This window comes from Dreissena polymorpha, chromosome 2, assembly GCF_020536995.1.
Source record: "Dreissena polymorpha isolate Duluth1 chromosome 2, UMN_Dpol_1.0, whole genome shotgun sequence".
In the NCBI taxonomy this organism is placed as follows: domain Eukaryota; kingdom Metazoa; phylum Mollusca; class Bivalvia; order Myida; family Dreissenidae; genus Dreissena; species Dreissena polymorpha.
In genome coordinates this window covers 2,679,756-2,704,066 of record NC_068356.1, presented here as the reverse complement: position 1 = coordinate 2,704,066, position 24,311 = coordinate 2,679,756, and the positions used below count along the sequence as shown (strand labels likewise).

At 34.7% G+C, this 24,311-nt stretch overlaps 1 protein-coding gene and 1 long non-coding RNA gene across 20 annotated transcripts in view; both read right to left on the bottom strand.

Moving 5' to 3' along the window:
- The window catches only part of LOC127865617 (uncharacterized), a 71,760-nt gene that overhangs the window by 19,408 nt on the left and 28,041 nt on the right, over nt 1-24,311 (bottom strand). The gene's annotated exons all lie outside the window — the stretch shown is intronic.
- On the bottom strand, nt 282-3,155 carry LOC127865628 (uncharacterized). The gene is made up of 3 exons (XR_008042709.1): nt 2,748-3,155; nt 1,364-1,485; nt 282-346 (listed from the first exon to the last, which is right to left on the bottom strand). It is a non-coding gene; the product is annotated as an uncharacterized LOC127865628 (long non-coding RNA).

Genomic DNA, 24,311 nt, shown 5'->3' with positions numbered 1-24,311 from the left:
CGCTACCTCTGATTCAAGTATGGCAGTTGTCAGTAACGGATGTGAGAAAACCAGCTAACACGGGAAAGTGTGAGTTGATAAACTGACCTCCATGATATGAATAAAATACTAATGGAAAATGCAAAGAAATCAAATTAAATAAACAAACAGAATATACCAATCAAGGCGTGTTTAATGTACATTAAAGCTCAGGCGAATGTGACAAACAGTGAGAATTATCTTCTTATTATTGTTTATGTTCCATCACTTACATTTAGCATATAATCAATTATTTACCTTCAATGTGTGTAGGGTTAGGTGGTATCTTGTAACATGTGTTGTCATATAAGAACGTTATATTGTGTTGCTGAAACGTATAAGCAAGAATAATGGAAACATATTTAGATAAGAACTACATTTTATATGTTATTTGTATTAATATTGTTTCTAAATTAAATGAACAGATGACATAATTGATTGTAAACAACTATTTAAAATCGATTATTTATTCAATTATGAATAACTGTAATGTCTGTTTTGTTCTTATTAATGTATACGTTCAATGAAATAAAGTATATCATCATAAAAATACAAAGCTATATATACTCTCAATGATATTAAAATACTAAGTGTTTCCCTTCCGATGCGTAACATGATGGCGCGTGTTGGACTTAATAATATCACACAGTGACTGTTGGTAAATGGAGCAGTATAGTTCATACGAGAAATTAAAAATAACTTTTATAATTGGGAAACAGTACAGTTGACTTATAGCATTTGTGTCATTAAAGACAACCGTAAAATGAATCATTGAATATATAGGAATACCAAAAATTCGAATTAAATGCATCAAATCCATAACATGCGGAATGGAGTTAGGTGGCAGTGGATTAATGGATGTGTTGTTAGCGTAGCGTTGGAGGCCAAAGGTTCAATCCCCATTCTTGTGGACATTCGTAAGAACACCCAAAGACACCACGTACAGGGACCACCCAGAAAATTAGTTTAGTTGAACACTATTCAATTTCGCTTTATTGCATCGAAGGCCTAAGGCTTATTTGAAACGCTCTCGAATATGTTTCCTGGGGCAAGATCCAGTACTTGGTGTCTATGGGGGGGGGGGGGGGGGGAGATATAAAGAACGCTCCCACAGTGGGGATCGAAGCCGTGACCACCAGGTCGCTAGGCAGACACCATATCCACTACGCCACGGCGACAGGAAATTAACTAAAAAGTTTCTCAAAAAGTAAAGCAAAGGTATTCAATGTATTTTTAGCTCAAATAAATAAATAGCTAAAATACATTAACATCTTATGCATAAATAACATTTTAAAGACATAATATTAGTAAAAACCTTTCAGCTGAATTTTAATGCATAGTGTACCGTTAGGGTGATGGTCAGGCAAAACGCGAAGTTGTCCATGTCAACGTTGAAAGGGATCAAACAGACCTTCTCGAAGTCTGCACCAGGAACGTCCGTTACACAAAGAGGGACGTGGGAGGCGGCTGTAAAATGGCAGCTATGTGGTCAAAAAATGAGCATCGCTCTGCGAAAATCGGTCTTAATGCAAGTACGTAAAGTTTTGTCCCAGATTAGCATATATATAATTCGCACAGGCATATCAGGAACAACACTTTCCGCTTTATGGAAGTTTTCTTTTGAAGGAAGTCTCTTCTGTGCGAAAATCCAGTGTATGCAGAAAATGACGTCAGTTGTGAGCCTCTGCCGACTGCGCAGGCTAATCTGTGACGACACTTTACGCACATGAATTAAGTCCCGTCTTCCCAGATCGAGGTTCATAGTAAACATAGTGGATAAAGTGTGTCAAAACATGTGTAAAATTAGATGGTCACAATTATTTTGGTATACGAAATGCATGGCGAAAAACAAAATAACTAAAATAACACGCATATTCCCCATATGACATATACTTAGTTTCATCAACCTAGCTTATGTAGTGCTTGAGTTTTCGCAGGATCCCGAATTTGGTTTTCCTCCATATTTCTTTAATCACAGCAAAACTATGTGTCCGAGGTTAATACTGAAAATAACCATCATATTTTCCGCATGGCCATCTTTCTACCTAGTAAGTTTGATCAACCTTGATTTATTGATAGATTGATTGATTTTATTTGGTAAAAATATGAACATAAAATATGAACATAACATAGTTACTACATAATGCAAACAACATGAAATATATTATCACAGCAATATATATAGTAAACCATGGAATGCACACACAATACCAAGGATAACACAAAAAAAATAAATGATTTTCACTTATTTCCATTGTGGTCCTTGATATTGGTGGCAGTAACCATGAAACAGTCATGTATTAAATATTTAATAATTTATATGTATCAAATATGTACTGTTTAATATATCAAGTATATTACTGATTAAGTTATGACAAATATTATCACATGTTCATTATATCACAGAAGTTGCTTAAGAAAGTATGTCACACTGCATATGTAGTTAATAAACACACTTTGTAGCCCACTAAGAGTTTGAAAATAGAAAAATAAATAAATATGAGATCATTGCATCATAATGATCATTAGACTTAAAATGCATTACAGTTTTTAAAGGACATAAAATACATACTAAAAATTATACTATACTAATCTATAAAAACTGTAAAAACCTTGCATAAGAAGTAAAGTTTTTTTTTAATTATCGCAGGATCCAGATTGTTGACAGTTTTCTCTTTCTTCTGTAATAATAGCAAACACAGCGAAACACTGAAATAACGTGCACATACCCTTTATAGCCCTGTATCCATGCACTGAGCTTTATCAATCTAGATTACCGGAAAGTAGTTATTGAGTGCGCTGGATCCACAGTTTCGGACAGTTTATGAATATGGTAGTGAATTAATTTTGATTTATCGCAGGCTACAGATGCTTATGATAATTGTTACTTATTTATGTGTCCATAGCAACCACATTTTTGTCTGAGTATAACAAGTGAAGAATATCATTCTATGTTCACGCCATAATATGTTTTTCAACACTATTTTTTTTTGTATTACCAATAGTCAAACATAATATCAACACAATAACCGAACGAAATACATTGTCTGGAGTGTTTATTCGGGATAATAAATAAACACATTTGCTGGTGATATGTTTAAACATCTTCATTTGTTTAAATTGTGTCATTCAGTATGTTGTCAATATGACTATGTGAGTGCTTTCGGCGCATAAGTGCATAAATTTAACATTTATTTATGACAAATGCGCATTGTGTAAAAGGGCGTAAATCAGAACATTTGGAGAATTGTTTGTCGAATTGTTTGTCAAACTTCAAAACTCCGATAGTAATTCGGAATAAAAAACGGTCACAATGAACACTTTCTTCGTTTGAAAAAAATAGCCGTTTTTTTCATGCGTTATAATGCCGACTTACTTCTTTATCGTAACACCAAATTGGTTAATATTGCAGTTGTGTATTTAACATTTCTATCGCGAAATATAATTTTATATATTCCGTCACTTTTATTTTGTATAAAATTGAAACCATTCAAATGCTGGCTCCCCTAACGTAAACATAAGCATCGTAATCGTATTTCAATATGAAGGTGTTAGGTATAAATATGTATATATGATAGGTAGAGCTTGATGAGCTATGTCTATAGAACTTAGCTTTTGTAACATTTTACAGGTCTCAACATATAACAGATTTTAGAACCACTATTCCAACACATTTGTGAAAACATTTTACTTCATATTACATTTGTAAAAAAATAAAACTGAATATGAAGTCAATAAAAGTTATTATCTGTTTACTTTGCAGATAAAAGTATCACCACATAGAATTAACCTTTCGTATAAGTGAATTTTCACATCACAGAACCAACCATTGTCATCGCAAAAGATTCGTTTATACAAACGTTTATAAGATAAACTCGTGATCAGATTTCTAGTTTCACTTCCTAGTCCCATGTATAATTGTAATTAAGCAGGATGTGAAACCACGTCTTCACGCTTGAAATCTCACTTAATCGTTTGGCTTTCAGAAATGAGAAAGAGGGATTTTTAATCAAACGTATTTTCTGTTAAAAGATAAAAATCAACATCCTTGCACACGCGAATGATTATTAACAGTCCAAAATACTCCCTATACGCATGCCCATGCGTAAATTCAAATCTTCATTTAGCGATCAAATATTGTTTACTTTGAAACAGGAAGTACATGACGAAATTGGATTTTTTTTTTCACATTTTCAAAGTTTAAGCTCATGTTGTCAATATAAACATCTGATATTGCAAATATACCACTTCTTGGTCGTGTTCTTGCAGATACGATATTCAAAAAATTATAACAATATTAACGTCCATGTAAATCATGTGACTCTCGGGACAGTGGCCTATTCATCCGATGTAACGCACCAACTTTTAAACCCCTGACCCTTGCTTTTCCAGAGATTTTCAAAGTTTAACAATCTTAATATTGTAAAACAATCCGATGTAACAAAGAAAATATCAAAGCTTGGTACATTGTGATTTCAAAAACAAAGACTTTAAACTACCTTTTTTCTATGTAACTCTATGTAAATAATGTTAACAACGGGCGTATTTGGTATTGTCTTCATGATCGTACATTGTAATACACCTAGCAGAAGACTACCACATGATTTAACATTGCAATACCAAATTTGATTTTTGGTTTTTAGAAACTTATACATTTTTCACAATATATTAATGACACATTAACAAACATGAACGAGGACCACTATCCATGTTGCACACCAAATATAAATCCATCGACCCTTTCGAAAAGCAGATTGTTAAAGTTTTTATTTTTTTAATATACATTTAGCTTATGTGACCTAAATATAAAGCGAACCAGAACAATTAGACTTTGAAAGAGGGCCACCCAATGATAATTCTTATGAAGGTTCATTAAAATCTGCCAAATGGTTTAGGAGGTCGTTTTCACGATGGACATCAAGCGATCCCAAAGCTCATCCCGTTAATGTTTTTCAATGGTGAGCCTAATAATTAATGTGTTATTAAACCCCAAAAAGGTATTCAGTGAAATAGCAACGCGGGCACTGTTATCTGAACGATTTAAACACAATACAACAGCCATGCAAAAATAAAAAGTGTTTTTGAGTCAATTGTCGCCACTAGTAAATGAGGTCCAACCAGCTTTTATATATCAACCAACTTTACTGATTAACAGCCTTATTACCTAATTCGTAACTCCATATCATGTATGCAAGTCTGTTGGCAGGAAAATGAAATCAATCGATTTTCCTAAATTCTATCTGCTATAGAGGCAATCGGACATTTTAAATCAAAGTACTGGCAGTACTGGTGTGACGATGCTTTTGAAGAGGATGGATATAAAACATCAATTTAAGTTTATCTATATCACCACAATTGTGTATGTTGATACGAACATTTGGGTACGATAAAAAATTTGGGTACGAAAATTTTGGGTACGAAAAAAAATTTGGTACGAAAAATTTTTGCGTACGAAACATTTTTGGTACGAAAAATAGTTTAGTGGTACGGGGAAGTAGTACCCGTGGGTAACTTGACCCATTGAGCAAAACTGGGAGGCGGGTCACATTCTTGTTTATTAAGTATGGCAATACATTCATGATGATTCTCGAAAGTAGGTATGAGCACATAGCCGGACCATGTGAGCTCAATCGTATGAGCACTTGACTATCCGAGTTCGCCCACGAACATATGGATAAGTTAACTAATAGCGAAATGACCTTATACATGTATATGCTGAAATCTAACAATCGAACGAAAAATTAAACATGGTATGTACACTTAGGTAGCAGGGGTGGCGAAATCAAATGTCCGAGTTGCCCGAGTCGTACATTTGCTTGTCCGGGCAACTGATTTTTTTCAATTAAGTTGTCCGTGGACAACCAGTCGGGTTGAGAAATACAAAAAAAAATAGATTGTATTAAAGCCGTTATTAAGTTTTTACAAAACCGGATGTTGACACCCGATAACATTGTCAGTGCTATTTGCGGAGTAATCAAGCTAAAATATGGGCACTCTCCTGCACAGTGGTCTCGCTTATTCTATAAGCATGATAAGAGACCAGGAGGCTAGCATGCCGCATTTTCAACATTTGTCCCGTCTGTTTAATAGGCAGTGTACAGACTGGTTTACTCGTTCATTCCGTACCTAAATGTTGAACGTTCGTTTTAAATTTTAAAATGCATTATAAATACCAAAGGGGTGGTATAAAACCCGGAAATGTCCGGAAAACCCAGAGTGTGTCAAATCGCTCCTACCTAACTAAATTTCTAGACTCACAAATGTCGGGACGTTGGGACGTGAAAAGCCGAAAGCCGAGTTGGATTACGTACAGTTCCGTTGATTGGGTGAAGTGTTCCGTTTGAATCAACTACACTTTATATAAAAGTTGAACAAAGACGGTAAAATAGTCATTATGTATAAAAACATATATATAATGCATAATTTGAACATTACATTTCCTGGCTTATTTCATCTGCAAAAATGAAAATTATATATTGAAATACTGTTTTTAAACACCGCTGTGGTTTTAACCGAGTTGAATGGTAGAACTCACTACATACAATTACGACTGACTTATAACATCATGACGTATTTTCAGGTGAGCTTATGAAGCAATATTATACATTTAAAGCAAAATCACACTACTTCCTGAAGTACAACTTACTCGCGTGTGCTTGATTGGTTTTCCAATTTTATAATTCAAACCCGAAACTAAAAAAGACAGGAAGACAATTCATTCAAATTCAACTGACATGGATGTAAAGACCGGAATATTATGTTGAGATAAAACACCAAATAACACGTAAACAGGAAAAAATAGTTTTTCCTGACAAAGAAGAAAACTTGAACAATTAATCATATGATACGACACAATTGGACGCGTTTGGCCAATCCGAAAGCAATGGCGTAAATATTGAGCGGAGATATTTGGTAAACAAAATAATTGTGTCAGCAATATATTTCGGCGTTTGACTCACAATATCCCGCTTATAAATCCGGTCGTGTACGCAAATATAAACATGTGTAATGTTTCAAGACACTTCATTTTTATACTTTGTTAATCAGTGCATGCTAGTCTTCCTAATGCTTCATTTCGTATCAATGGCGTTGATACCATTCTAAAAATACTGTAGTACGTGTTAACCATGTAACCAACAACCCAATACGTTATAACATAATACTACTGTTCTGAATGGTTTGATATAATGCAACCTTTGTCATAAACGCCTCATGATATTGTGAATAACCAGGATGACTGACCAAAAAGGTCAAAACACAAAATGCATTTGCAAAATGAGAACTCCGTTAGCCTGATGACAGGTTATCAACAACTATGCTGTTTTTGCAAGCCTATTATTTTAATAAAATACTTTTAAATACTGTTGCTCAAAAAGATACAGGGGAGCGTATACATACAAGTAGTATTTAAAGACGTATGTGCTGTTCATGTATAACTTGGTTTGAATAAATATAAGATAATAAAAATGTCAAAACAAAAGCTAAATGGAAGAAGTTCAGGATTTATTTCGTTATTTCATTTAAAAACTTGTACTTTCGTAGTAATGGCAGTCAACACAGTTTTGAAATTAACCTGGAGATATGGTATGTGTTTGTCTTGTGTTAAACTTATTTTATTTACAACTTATTTTATTTGTTGTTTTTAAACGTGTATTCAAAAACAAACCATGCAAAATACGAAATTTGATATTGATTAAGTGTTACATTAATAGTTGTAATTGTATTGGTTAATAACATTTAAATGATGTGTCAATATTATATTCATGTTATTATGAAAATATGCTATGACGTAACTGCAGCCAATACACAACTCCTAGTGACACATATTTGTTATTGAAAAAAAAAACCATAGAAACGTCATTATAACCATCATGTTTCTTGATATTACTTGTTCTATCGCCCGTAATGAAAGGAGGACGAGATTATTAATGGCACTATCCGGATTCCGTACTTTGATAATACTTGTTAAGATTTTCAAATACATTTTCTGACTCCCCCAAACCGAAATTTTCATAAAGCACCACACTCGTGTCACTTATATTCAACGTTATGAATGCCCAAATAACGATCGTTTGATCACGCTTTGGTCAAGATTTGTGCCCGCCTCCGCCCCTCCCCTGTGATAACCCCACCAATTTCATGTAAAACTAAAGCGGTGGTATGCATGCGCGATAATGATCTTCATCCTGCTATGTCCCCACGACATAAAATGTCACATTTTCACGAGACTGAAACTTATTTTTCTCAATTTCTCTTGTATATACGGAAAAGGGATATATTATCTTTTATTCAAATCAAATCCTGTTCATTGTACATTAAACCATCATTACAGGTTGTTGTGTTCGTTATCGGTTCGAACGACATCGGCACAAAGACCCCGGTAATTGGGCAATGTTTTACACGTGTTGTGCATGACGTAAATAACATTAGCTGAGGTTTCTTTAATCTTAATTGCTGTGTTCCACATGTTACATTTAAGGGACTTGTGATATCGTCGAAGACATATAAACTTACTTATCTTCATTTTTACTATCGGTTACAAGTACCATCTTGGAAGTATAGTTGACTCAATAAATAATACAACTCCAAACAGAGGTGGCACTAGAGATAACCGAACGTGATATGAAGCTCCGTGTTTTCATCAATAATAAGGAAAAGAGGGCAATACAAGTAATTTACGCAAATATAATTAGTTAACGCGTCTGTCAGGATTGTACAAAATATCGTCATACTATCATAATGTACGATTATTTTGGAAACACACACAATAGGGTTTTGAAAATTCTAATAAGATACATCGCTTCATATTACGTTTAGCGAATTATGCTGATGAATGTACGCTGTTTAATAATTGTGTATTATGGATAAACTAACAGATTCGAGTCCAATATCAATTATAAATCAAGTTGCATCTGCAGGAAATTATTGTATCGTCAAAACAAGGCCGGTCATTTTAGGCATGTGGCCAATTGCAATTTAATTAGACACAACACAAAAAACACGACACACACTGGGGTCACCGCATTAACATGGCCAATGCAAAGCAACGCATAGCCTGAGGTTTAGACCCGGTTTAAGGGCGCCGAAACATTACACTTTGCCAAAAGAAAAAAAACCTTCAAAAGCAAAACACGTATTAACCTAATTGCATGACAATTTCAATCAAACTACAATAAAAGAGAATACGCTTAATTTGATTAAACTATTCAACTACTCAATGGTTGTTTGTTCACCAGAGCAACATAACTGTAACTTTCTAAGGCACAATGAAATGAAACAAAAACAACGTCGCGTGTTTTTTAATAAAATAATAAGTTAACTCCAGAAATAAGATCATGAGGGAAAATAGTCAAACCACCCGCTGTCTTTTCCTTATTGCTCTCACGACAACAAAAGCCATCGTATATACTATTTACCCTCAATATAATATATAAATCAAAATCATTCGTAGGGTCTTATCAGGATCCTCTTTACAAAGGTACCATTATAATTAATATCGAATTAATAAAACTGTTACCTCTAAACCACTTTTACCTTTTCCGGGTTTTCCATTAGGCATTTTTTGTGTGCGAAAAAAACCCCTAAAAGTAGACCGACTTTGACCGCGATTTACAGACCGACCCCGACCCTGCCATACAATATGTTTACATAGTTAGAAGCTTTGGAGGCTCTTCTTTCCAACGGTACCATTATAATTCATATCGGATGAATAATAATGCATTTATAACCATTTTTACTTTTTCCGGGTTTTACCTAAAAGAATTCCGGGTTTTCCGGACATTTCCGGGTTTTATACCTTCCCATACCAAATGTTGGCTAAATTCTAGCATCATTTTTTTCTCATGTTATTTCATACAAATTCGAGCATTGCCGGATAGTTACGTTGCATATGGAAATGGCTGTCATTAAAATTCAGAAGTGTTTGTCGGATAACACATTTACTTATGCTCATTTGAGAATAAAACAAAACGTTTACAGTTGTGTGTAATTAATTCAACGAGTCTTAAAACGCTTAACGTGATGAAAAAATGTTTTTACAATATTACGCATGAAATGCACAATTTCCACGAGGATTACACCGTTGCCATCATCAGTTTTCTAAGAAACTGGCCACTCTTTTATCTGATTAGAATGGTACATGTGTAGGTATAAAAATAAATGCGTTTATAATTTATATGAACATTAAGTTTAACGGACAAGTGTAGTTCAGCAACGGACAAGTTAAATTTCGTAAATTGTTGTCCGTGGACAAGTATAGTTTTTTGAGATTTCGCCACCCTGCGGTGGTTGTGTAATTTCTGTTAGAATATCGTATTCAATATGTAAATTTTAAATGATTGTGCCCGCACTTGAGTTTGTTGCCTTGTTTGAGTCTATACGCGCCTAGGCTGCACCCAGTGTGTGTATTTGTGTTTTTCCAAGGTAATGAGTTACCTCCGCGCTGAGGCTGCATAATGTTGGGACCCGGAGTGTGTCCAGCACTCCTACCTAATAAGATTAGATTTACGACAGTTGGGACGAATTTTGAATGATAGCTGCAATTCCCAGCTATTTGTTTTGTACTGAAATACTTTTTGACGATGCGAACAGCATCGTCCAAGGTTTGATAATCACCCTAAAAAATTTCACAATGGCGGCCTATGTAAAAGACCGAGCCAGTCCGATTGAGATAACTCGATTTTTCAGTTACTTCCCTTTTGCATACGACACTGCGTAGGAGCATTGATAACATTCTCCTAGCAGAGGTGTCGTTCGTGTTTCAACATTCAACAATGGCCGCCTTAATGAGAGTCTCGATTCAAAACTTTCTTACTGCATACATTGGCTTGTTTCGCTATTTAGAAGCTGTCATTTAGGATATATGAATTATTTATTCACTAAATCTCCGCTTATGACAACAATAGTTGGAATTCGAAGGATATATTCTCGATGTGAATGAAGGACTTTCTGGATCGTAACAGCTTGACACGGCAAAACTGGCATACTGATTACTGGTATTTTTAGTTATCAATATAAGTCACATTGTGCTTTATAAATTGTATTCGATCTTTTGCGACTTATTGAATGACTATTATACCCGATATCAACATTTCATCGGGGATTTGCAGATCACCAAGCTGTCCTGAGATTCAACATTGATTTCAAACTCTTCACTGGTTAGTACTCTTTCTTAGTGTTAGTACTTTTTATCATTTTAAAGTTAAATGAACTGTGTCACAGTAAAAGAAACATTAAGCGATTGTGGCCAGTTTGGATCTAGATCAGCCTTCAGTCGCTTGAAAGCTGTTTGCTTAAAAGCGTTTTTCTGACAATAACAAATAATTTAATAGGATACTGATTTGACTGCGCTTTTCCTGTGACCTGGCTCAAATAATAGAATTGTCATTAATCAAATTATTTATTTCGAACATTAATCAATTGTTTTTCTTGTCCCTCGGGATCAATGACTCCAGCACTTTCCTGTTGAGAATTGAATACTGCTAGAGGCGATGCTAGGGGGCGTGAGAGATGTTGCACCTTCCAGTATCGCTAAATTGTTCATTGTCAGCTCGGGTACTACGTACATGTACCCCGGGTACTCTTAAGTATACTTACATGTATCCCGGGTACGGTAAATATACTAAAATGTACCCGGGAAATTTAATCCTAAATCAGTTGTTGTTGACTATTTTTTTGTAATAATTATATATACACATCAGGGCTTAACACTAACTTTTTTTCAACTAGCCCGTTCGGGCTAGGAAATGCAGAACCTACTAGCCCTGACCAATCTTTCATGTGCCCTGACCCAAGTATTATAAAAACCTTTATATTTATCATTCAACTTGTATTTTCTTGTGCTTGGAGATGCGCAATTATGATTAAATCACTCTTATTAGCTTGCCTTACTATATAATGCTATTGAATTAAATATTCATCTATTTAAGACAACTATTTGTAATCTTCACGCCATTTCTGGAGAATTTTTCTTGTTTTTTTATTTTCTCATACTTTCTCTTACTTTCCTCCTTCCCTTTTCTTTTCGTATCCGAGGAACCCCCATGCCCACCCGTAAAGCCAAACTTAAACAACGACATGAACGTTAAAACCTTTTTTACATAGATTGCCGGGTTACCGTCTTAAAAGAAATGGTAAGTGAATCTTAGCAAAATAAATAACGGTAGTTGTAACAATTGTACAGGGTTAACTCTCTACTAAAAGCCGGGATCGACCATTAATATTAGTTTTGCTACTTGAATTGCGTAAAAAATATTGTAAAAACACTTATAATCTAAATAAAGTCTCTATCTTCCTCTAAATGGATTTATTAATCGTCTAAAGGATGGAATAACTTTTCCATAATGACAACAAATTAAAATTATTTAAAATTGATAAATAACTATTAATTTTATAGTTACTTTGTTTTAATGTCGAGTTTTATACCTTCATCATTCCGGACGATCCTGGGCGATCCCGTCTTTTAGTTTTAAACGTATTTTCATTGAGAAAACACGTTACTTCGAGGAAACCAATCAAAAACCGTGTCTAGCGGCATTCCGTTTAAAAATAGGTACTAACGTGTTTTACCAGGAAAACCGCCGGGGATTTTCTGAATTGTCGGCCTCTTTTTGATTGCAATCAGGGGGTTCCGAATATATTTCGAGATAAGATCCTTTCGTTGTCTCCGAACTCACTCTGGGATTTAATTGTCATCTGATCGTACTGTATCAAGATTTTTGCATCTTTGAAAAGCTTATTTAAAACGCAGTTTATTGATATATAACATATAATCTCACCCAAAATACACATGACTGGTCGGGCATGTTCCTGGGACATTGGCTAGCCCGGACCAAGGTACAGGCAGTGAATGTCGTTTGGACGTGCCTTAGTGTTAAGCCCTGCACATTTATGTCAATTTTCTGTAGAATGGCCTCTATATTATCGGAACACATACTCAAAAAGCATGTTGATGCAGTGTTTTTTGAAGAGAAGTGTGTTTAAGATAATCGGTTGCGCGTTTTACGACATTGGATTTTGGGCGCGAACTCGGGTACAGTCTAATATGGACCGAGTACAATTCCGTTTATTTACCGTACCTGGGGTACATGTAAGTATACTTAGAGTACCCAGGGTACATGCAAGTATACTTAAGAGTACCCGGGGTACATGTAAGTAGTACCAGAGCCGACAATGACCAATCGAGCTCCATTATCCCTCATGAACCGACTCAAAAAACCGAGTCGGCAATATTTGACTTAATTTATGGTTTGGTTGCTCTCGAGGGATCGAAAATTTCAGAATCTTTCTAAAAGCCCTTCGGGTTTGATCCCCAGAAGCGACATTGAAAACTAGCATACTTTGTTATCTAAAAGGCTGCTAAACCTGATATACAATGATAATGTGAATTTTCTCTCACATGATGTTCATCAGTCATATTATATAAAAACTTACAGCAGTAGTAAACAACTGGACAATAATTAATGAACGCATCTTTCATTTGTCTTTGACACTTTGATTTTGACATGGCCTAGATTTAAATATGTGACTGGACTTTACCAGCACTCTTGTAACAGAGCTAAAGTTTAAATGTACCATTGAAGATCACCTAAATCCAGATTTGCTATTATATTTTGACACTTTGTTTCAACAAATAACCACTTACATTTAGATCAACAATATTCTGACTGGTAAACTCTATATTAAACCATAGAAAAGCCTAAACCCTGTCAATATCTTGTCTTGCTTATGTAAAATATTAAATCAAATTGTAAATTTGACTTGTGAGATCGCCATTTTTGACAGTTTTAAGCACAAAAAGTATAATTTTCACAGGAATAAAATGTCTGTTTTTGTCAAGTATCGTGGCCTTGCTAGATTTGTGAAATGTCCATGTCGAAATTGTGAAATGGCCGTCCACGGCCATTCTCTCAGAAAACAACAAGGGATGTGTTAAGTTTGTCAGAAACACAATGCCCCCTATATATGCATGTATCTTGGATGAGTTCAAAAATGATGTCGGTCGGTTGCAAAACATGGCCGCCAGGGGACGGGGAATTTTTCCTTATATGGCTATAGCAAAACCTTGTTACCACTCTAGAGGCCACATTTATTTTCCGATCTTCATGAAACTTGGTCAGAAGATTTGTCCCAATGATAGCTTGGATGAGTTCGAAAACGGTTTCGGTTGCTTTAAAAACATGGCCACCAGGGGGCGGGGCATTTTTCCTTATATGGCTATATATGGCTATAGTAAAACCTTGAAAACAGTCTAGAAATGTATTGTCCAATTTTCATGAAATTTGGTCAGAAGATTGGTCTCAATGATATCTTGGATGAGTTCGAAAATGGTTACGTTTGCTTGTAAAAAACATGGCTGCCAAGGGGCGGGGCATTTTTCCTTATATGGCTATATATGGCTATAGTAAAGTCTTGTTAAAACTCTAGAGGCCACATTTATTGTCCGATCTTTATGAAACTTGGTCAGAAGATTCATACCAATAATATCTTGGGCGAGTTCAAAAATGATGCCGGTTGGTTAAAAAACATGGCCACCAGGGGGCCACATTTATTTTTCGATCTTCATGAAACTTGGTCAGAAGATTTGTCCCAATGATATCTTGGATGAGTTCGAAAATGGTTCCGGTTGGTTGCAAAAATATGGCCGCCAAGGGGTGTGGCATTTTTCCTTATATAGCTATAGTAAAACCTTGTTAACACTCTAGAAGCCATATTTATTGTTCGATCATCATGAAACTTGGTCAGAAGATCTGTTCCAATGATATCTTTGACAAGTTCGAAAATGGTTCCAGTTGCTTAAAAACATGGCCTCCAGGGGGCGGGGCTTTTTTCCTTATATGGATTTATGAATCTTCATGAAACTTCATGTCAGAATATTTTTTTAAATGATATTTTGGATGTGTTTGAAAATGGTTCTGGTCTGCTGAAAACGTGGCTGCCAGGGTGTCGCTAGTCATGAAAGTTGTGGTAAGAACATTTTGTTGACATCTCGGGCTGCACAGAACAGGTCAGTTCCTGTGAATCTCAGGTGAGCGATTTTGGGCCTTTCAGGCCATCTTGTTTAATATATCAATAGGTTCTGAGTAGCAATTAATCGTGCTGCTGGGTATATACTTTACCTATGAACACTGCACCTCGGTTTAACATACCATGCCAACTACGAGTTTGTAGATTGGGGTTGAGTGCCAGTTTGTAACATCTCGGTCACGAACCGCTCATTTGTCATGATGGTTTGTGCAAATGTAACTTTACACTAATTAGTCTGCAATTGTCATGTAATAAACGAACAGGATCAATGCAAATATTGTACAATGATGCGCCTATGTCTAATTAAAAAACAATATTTATAGTCATTGACGCGGGATCACATGACTTTATGGGGTTCACAAATAGATGTTAATGGATGTTGTCAACACACGGTTAGTGTTGCTTTTTTCAAATAACTTTTTTTAAATTTGTTCTGAATAATTTCAACTAGTGCATAAAAGACAGTTTTATATGCTGCTTATGGCAATGTGAAAAACATCAGAATTACTTTTTTTGTAAAGCCTATCTTCCTTGCCAAAATGTCGATGACCAGTTGAATGTTATTGTTTACATTAAATAATTATAGAAAACAGAGAAACAACTTCATTGTTTTTCAATATAACTTTACTCAACGTTTCGGTCAAAGACCTTCATCAGGAGTAAAACATTTTGTTATAAAATAAAGGAAATGACGTCACAATCACATGACGTCAATTGCAACACCGTCAATATGTTACATACTATTTGGCGTTAAAATTAACATATAACCAAAATAATATATAACATCATTATAAAAAGCATATAGTTAATATATGTATATGTTATCTAATTAACTAGATTATTAAAGTAGGATCAGTTATGATACAAAATTACTGGAAAAATGCAGTTTGAATGCGAATATGTTAAATGAACGAGTAAAAACTATCTTATTGTTTACATTAGGAATTGTCCACGCATGTGCACTGACTGGTTGGCAAAAACACTGGTAGCAGTATTGTAAAACATGTACAAGTTACTTGTGTTTCGTCAATAAATCGATAAAAAAAATCAGATGTAAATATTAAAATTCTTAAATAATAGTGCAATTATATCATATTTAGTATCAATAAATGTATATCCATTAATATATAATGTCCCCTCCATAAAAATACGAATTATTAATTAGCAACAGAGTAAACGTGGTCGGAAGACTAAATTCTGAAAATTCCACAAAACAAAACAATAAAATAGCCGTATCCTTTTTGATAGTAAGACTAATTAATGATATTTCAAAAAATAATAAAACATATATTAATTTGATTATAATTATAAGTGGTTTTGATATTGTTGTTGTTCATCAGCGCTCGAAGGCGTAAGGGGTTAATTTAATCAATTAAAAAACAAAGCCCTTAATAAGCGAAATACATTAAAAAAATTAAATGCAATTATTACTGAAATGTTACTTGAGATGTCTCTTGGATTTTATTAAATGTCATTTATTTTGGTTTTAAGTGTCCTTATTTGTTGAAATACATTTTTTATGTTGTTTAAAAGATTCACAAGGCAATAGAACAGATGTGTTATTCTATGATAAATACATAATTGAAGAAGAATATAAAATGTTTGAACTGGAAATGAGTCTGTTGCATTGATTATTCCTTTTACCGAAATATTTTGTGACCATCATGTTGCTGTTTTTATGAAATAAGCAGTGGTTTAACCCAGGTTATTTTAACAAAATTGGATTCATGGGGACAAATAACCATAAGTGTGCCAAGTTTTATGCCATTAGCTCTAACAGTTTGGAAAATATGCAAACGTTTGCTAAAAATTTATGCTTTCAGGTCCGCGATTTCAGTCCATTGAAGCCTTATTATACATATAGAAAAATTCCCCCAAAAATGCCAAATTTATCGATCTTAAAAATGGTATAACTTTTTTTCTATTTAAGATTTTTTTTTAATTCAAACTGTTCTGAATTTATTTACAAGAGATCATCATTTCTCTTAATAAACTATTTATAAATAAAATGTTTGAAATATTACTGGGGTTGCTAGATTCAGACAGCAACTAGTTATAAAGTGATATTATGGACTAGACATATTCATTTATAGTTTGATCAAATGTCACGATTATGTGTTCTTTTGTCTCGCAAATACCGTAACGTTGTAGCTGTGCATACTTTAAAGTAACATTACTACTCAAAATCAACGAAAATTTCATACAATCTTTCGTAAAATAAAGCTAAATAATTTCAAATCATTGTTCCTTATGGCAATTGCCGAAATTTCAACGCAAGATGTGGTCTGGTAAAATAGATGTTTGTGGAAAAAAAATGCTCGTTTTTATTATGGTTCTAACATGGTACCATTTTAATGTTCGTGTGTCGTATGAATAGATATATTCGCAGGAAATTAGCATGGAATTTATTGTGTCCACAAATAAATAAAAACGAGCATTTTGTATCTACAAAAATCTATGTAATCATACCACATCTAGCGTTGAAATTATGGCTATTGCTATAAGGAACACTGATTGTTTAGGTTTTAATTTTATTTTACGAAATACTTTACGAAATTTTCGTTGACTGAGCGTTATAGAGACTTTAAACATTTTGGAGAATTCCTTCTCATAAATATATGTGTACATATTTTTGGAACATTTACATACAGCAACTTAGGACACATTGTTTCCGTGAAAGCCACACAACTGTGGCTATATATTATATGTTAACTGATGGTTGAAATAGGCTTTTCCCTTGTGTTTGGTATTTTTTAACCTTTGTATCCATTTACATACCCATGACGTAAAGTGTGTAGGGGTCTGCTAGATGGAACCACCGGTTGGTCTCAGAAAATGTTTTCTATGAAACTTTATGGGCATGTAACGACATGATTTTGTCTTTAATATTTAGAAGTATTTTCTGTGTCTGTTAAACTATTTTTAATTTTGTAACCTTGAAAATTTGCAAATTGTATATACTTTCATAATTGTAAATGTTAACTTGTGTACGTGTGTCGAGAACAAATTGTCTGTGTATGAAAAGAAAGCTTTAGGACTGTTCTTAAACTCTGTAGAAGTAATGCAAAAGCGACATGATTTTTTTAATTTTTTGTATGATTAATAAGAGACCAACACTTAAACATTGTGTTATAGAAAAATGTATTGGCTTTATCTGTAAGGGCTACAAAACTTTGTATGTTTCCACTGACCCGACCGACCCTAATTTTTTGCGGACCCTTAACATTTTTTGGCCATTTGAAGTCAATTTTTTTATTGAATTTGTCAAACTGGATTATTTTATCAAATTATGATTTTGCCATCACATAATGATGTTGCATAGACAATTCGAAGACTTTTGTCATTGAATTTACGTTTATTTAGTGGATAAGAACGTGTTAAGTTAACAAATTAGATGGCAAAAGTTGCGGCGACCTACCTACCCTATTTTTTTGGCGATATGTTAGTGGAAACAAACAACTTTTTCACGTCTTATATCGATGTTTAATTTTTTGCAGTTGCAGACAATTTGATCTATTATTAGCTCGGCTGTTTTCGGAGAAAACCCGAGGTATTGTCATAGTCAGCTCGTCGTGTCGTGTCGTGTCGTCCGCCGGCGTCGTGCTAAAACCTTGACATTTTGCTCTAAAATCAAAGTGCTTCCACCTACAACTTTGAAACTTTATATGTTGTTGCACCTTGATGAGTTCTACACGCCACACCCATTTTTGTGTCACTAGGTCAAAGGTCAAGGTCACTGTGACCTCTAAAAAAAATCTCACAAGCTTTCATTTATTTAAAACTGCACCCGGAGCCGAGCGTTGGCACCCGTTATGCGGTGCTCTTGTTGTAATAATAGAAAGGTCTTCATAAATGAACTTCCCGTTTTCTTAGTTTGGAGGTTTTGATTGAAAAAATGGAAGTTATAAGGTTAGGAAAAAAATGTTCTTACAAAACTTCAACCTTATTTTGAAAAAAAAATATCTGTGATTACACTTGAAAAGGTAAAATATGCATATCTTCTTTTCTATGCATGACATATATTAAGTTGTGCCTCTTCCATCGATGCAATTTAGAAAGTTTTGTGATTTTAACTGGGTAACCTTTTACAAATGCTCTGAATAGACATGGTTACCGGAAGTTAATTGTTTTAGCCAACTTATCGAGTATATATGCTTTAAATGATTCTTGTAGATTGTTAATATTCGATTCTTTTTTAGTTTGTTAATGTACTTCTGTTTAACAATTGTTAACGACTGAGAACATTACATTCATTCATTATTGAACTAAAATTCTAAAGTTTGTTAGGTTCACATTGTTTGATTGTTTTTATAATTTTGTAATAAAATAATTAAAATATGGCGTGTTGTGTAGAGTGTCAATAACACAGTTAGTTCATAGAAAGGTTGCATTTTGGTTACTTTATAACATTATTTTATAACGTAATAACAACGTTATATGGAGTCCACATTTTTACGTCGTATGGACGTTGTAAAATAACGTTTTACCAACGTTATGTATAACGTTCATGTAGGTTTCTCTGCTCTGGTTGATGCATGATTGAGTAAATTCTTGGACTCAGAGCCGGTTAATTTACCTTGTAATTTTCTAACAACTCGATCACTTGTTCAACACTGAGTTCCGATCGTTTGTTGAGCTTGGTGTCTCCAGCCAATTTGTTTCTGATCACTGTTAGTGCTTTGGGTACTGGAATTGAAGTGAAAAGTGCTGAGACATCATAGGATACCAGTTTCGTGCCAGGGGGTACTTCTAGATCCTTGATCTTCTGAACGAAATCCACTGAGTTAACTATGTGGTGTTCCGTCTTGCCCGCCAAGGGGCCAATGACCGTGGCAATGTATTTAGCGGTTGCGTACAGTACGCTTCCTGTGCTTGATACAATTGATGCAGTATCCTCGTGTCACGTGACCCTTCACCGGTCATGTGACTGTGACGTCTGTGAATCAGTGATCAGCTGATGAAGAAGTTGTGATATCTTTTAAAAGTACAAGGTAAATAAACCTGCTCTTGAGTCCAATAATTTACTTAATCATGTTATGTGGCGAACACACGAATACCACTTGCACATTGAAAGTAAGATTGAAAGTGTTGTGCATATTTTGCTTCAATACAGCCACATCGTTATCTTTTAATTATTCTCTTTGAGTAAATATATTCACGCAATATATAAAACTAATAGACAGCTAACACTGGCAGCGCAAACTATATAATATCGAAATATTCTGGGCTCGTATTCACCTTTCAATTACTAGACTAAAGTCTGAAAATCAAGAGTATTCTTAAAACTGTAATATTTTAAAATTTTAGCACATTTAATTGTATAATTATTTGTTAAGAACGATATGTTCATTATATTAGCACTATTTTAGCATGTTTATATGCAAACTCATAGGTATCCTTATGAAGTCTAAAGACTGTTCTTTATACTTTAGTTAAAGAATTGGTCGGTGAATGCGGGCCCTGGTTTCAATATAACCCATGGTTAGCTAATCGGGGCTTTTAATCACCAACTATTATTAATGTAAAGAATGAATAGTTGCCTTAGATCAAAGAACTATTATTTCAACTTGTATTAAACGCATGCTACAAATATTGATTATTTCATTAATAACTTTAATTAATAAAGAATGCTATCTTTAGACGACGTTGAATGAGGAGCTGTGGAGCTAGACCCATCATAAGTATACTCTTACAACGTTTCAGTTTGCAGAATATTCCTTATTCTTATTCTAAAGTATATGAATTGTCTACTGGTAATGGGACCAAGCTTAGGATGGGTTTGAGTATACATGTATGTACTTATAACTGGAAAACTAAAATGTATGCATGTTTCTTAATATCCCATCTGTATATGTTGTATAGTAAACCCATTGTTGATGGCACTATCGCCTGTCAAAAAGATCTTATGAGGAAATGTTGAGGTATTTCTGATAGAAAACCAAGACTTTCATGAAGGCTGTTAAAGGGGCCTTTTCACAGATTTTAGCATATATTGAAGTTTGTCATTAAATGCTTTATATTGATAAATTTAAACATCGGACTTAAAAATCTCCAGTAAAAACAACTAGAAAACAATTTTAAAAAAGAAAAAAAAGTAACCCTCAACTGGGCTCAAACCACTGATCCCTAGAGTCCTGGAGTAAAAGTCTTCCTCTTAGGCCACTTTGCCATCCGTGCACATGCTATGAATGATGTTTTTTTTATATTAGCTCACCTGATTGCTCAGGTGAGCTTTTGTGACCGGTCTTTGTCCGTCGTCTCGTAAACACTCCAGAGGCCACATTTATTGTCCGATCTTCATGAAACTTAGTCAGAAGCTTCGTCCCAATGATATCTCGGTCGAGTTCGAAACTGGGTCGTGCCGGGTCAAAAACTAGGTCACTAGGTCAAAAAAAGAAGAAAAAAACTTGTAACCACTGTAGAAGCCACTTTTCATGCCCATTCTTCATGTAACTTTGTCTAAATGTTTTTCTGAATGATATGTTGGTTGAGTTCAAAAGTGGTTCCGGTCCGTTGAAAAACATGGCCGCCAGTGGGCGGGGCAGTTTTTCTTATATGGCTATAGAGAAACCTTCTAAACACTCTGGAAGTCACAATTTTTGCCCAATCGTCATGAAAGTTAATCAAAACATTGGTTTTATTGATTTCTCGGACGAGTTCGAAAATGGTCAATATCGGTGAAAAAACATGGCCGCCAGTGGGCGGGGCATTTTTCTCTACATGTATATAGTGAAAACATGTGAACACTCCAGAAGTCACATTTTTGGCCCAATTTTCATGAAATTTTGTCAGAACTTATGTTTCCTAGATACGTGAGTTAAGTTTGAAAATGGTTCCAGTCCGTTAAAAAACATGGTTGCCAGGGGTACGGGGCAGTTTTCCTTATATTTATATAGTAAAAACGCTTGTAAACAATCATGAATTAAGGTCATGTAACATGCGAGACAACTCTTCTAAATATTGCATTTAAGTTTACAGTAGTTACTCCCCTTTGATTACTAATGTTTTCATAATAATACAGTGTAGTTGTGTGTATCATTTATGTGCTAATTGTTATTCGAGGTTGGATGTTTTTTTAGCTCACCTGATTGCTACGGTGAGCTTTTTTGACCGGTTTTTGTCCGTCGTCCGTCCGTCGTCCGTCCGTCCACATTGTTCACGATCTTCATGAAACTTGGTCAGAAGATTTGTCCCAATGATAGCTCGATCGAGTTCGAAACTGGGTCATGCTGGGTCAAAAACTAGGTCACTAGATCCAAAAAAAAAGCTTGTAAACACTGTAGAAGTCACATTTAATGCCCAATCTTCATGTAACTTTGTTTAAATGTCTGTCTTAATGATATGTTGGTTGAGTTCAAAAGTGGTTCCGGTCCGTTGAAAAACATGGCCACCAGTGGGCGGGGCAGTTTTCCTTATATTGCTATAGAGAAACCTTGTAAACACTCTAGAAGTCACAATTTTTGCCCAATCTTCATGAAAGAAAAACATTGGTTTTATTGATATGTCGGACGACTTCGAAAATGGTCCAGATCGGTGAAAAAACATGGCCGCCAGTGGGCGGGGAATTTTTCTCTAAATGTATATAGTAAAACATGTGAACACTCTAAAAGTCACATTTTTGGCCAAATTTTCATGAAATTTGGTCAGAACATTTGTTTCCTTGATACGAGAGTTGAGTTGGAAAATGGTTCCGGTCAGTTGAATAACATGGCTGCCGGGGGGGGGGGGCAGTTTTCTTATATTTATATAGTAAGAAAAAGCTTGTGAACACTCTAGAAGTCACATTTTTTGCCCAATCATCATGACACTTGGTGAAAAGATTGGTTTTATATATATCTCAGATGAGTTTGCAAATGGTCCCGATGGGTCAATAAACATGGCTGCCAAGGGGTTGGGGCAGTTTTCCTTATGTGACTATATAGAGAGAAACCTTGTGATCGAACACTATTGAAGTCACATATTTTGCCTAATCATCGTGAAACTTAGTCAATACATTTGTTTTATTGATTTCTTGGACAAGTTGGAAAATGGCTCAGATCGGTGAAACACACTTTTTAGCTCACCTGATTGCTCAGGTAAGGTTTTAGGATTGGTCTTTGTCCGCTGTCCGTCCGTCCACATTTGGTTTGTAAACACTCTAGCAATAACATTTCTCAAGCTCTCTTTATCAAAGTTGCTGAAAGATCTCAGTCAAGTTTGATGATGAGCAAAATCACATAATTAATGCCATAATTATTGCCCTTAGATTGTCCAAATTTTAATTATATTATACAAAATCCATATAAGCAAAGTTTGATGTTTGGTAAGGGGGGTAAACTCAAAATATAGGTCACCATTTCAAATATTACAAAAACAAAAACACTCCCTACGCCAGAGTCTTTGGTTCAATAATGATGAAACTTGACCAGGATGTCTGTCTGGTCAATATCTAGGTCAAGTTTGACATTAGGTAACAATTGAATGAACCGACTCCTCTCAGGTGAGCGAACTAGGGCCATCTTGGCCCTCTTGTACTTTATATTAGCAATCCTTGTAGTTTCACAAAATATAACGACAACAACAGAGATTTCCAAATTATTAAATCGTTTCGCGTTGCAACGCTGTTTAATATTCAGGTTTTCAAATCGTCAAAAGATGCAGATAATGGAAATTTTAGAGCATGGCAAATGTTCAGTATTACTGTTTCCTCACGAATATCTTAACTAAAACGCAAATTTGCGAATCTGAAACAGCTTTTCTTTTAATTTTGTCAATTTACCAAAACGTGAAAATGCCCCTTTAAAAGATATCTAAATCCATATGACGGCTTCTTTCGATAACCATTGCTTAGTTTGTTTTGTGTTTTAATGTACGATAATATTTATTATTTTCCACAGGATGATGAACACATAAGCAAATATATTTCTGACAAAATTTAATTATAAATGTGGCGTTTATTTCACTCTTAAATAGATCATTTTGCATGTGAGGGTTTACTCTCTGTGATAAACTATTCTGTCAAGTCGAACGAAGAAACATAAAGTATCTATCCATTCAAGTGCCCTTCTATATACATGCATGAATTATTCAAACGAATGTTTGTACAACGCGACCTCATATTTCCATTTGCAGCTCGATTGGGTATCCCTTCCCTGCCCAGTATGGAAGATAGAAGGGTTTATCCGCCTGTAGATCAGAGGAATCACGTGATAGTCAAGATGGCGACGTTCATGCCGATGCAGGTATTTTTCGCCGTTTTATAGTCTTTATTACTTTTATTTATTGTTTAA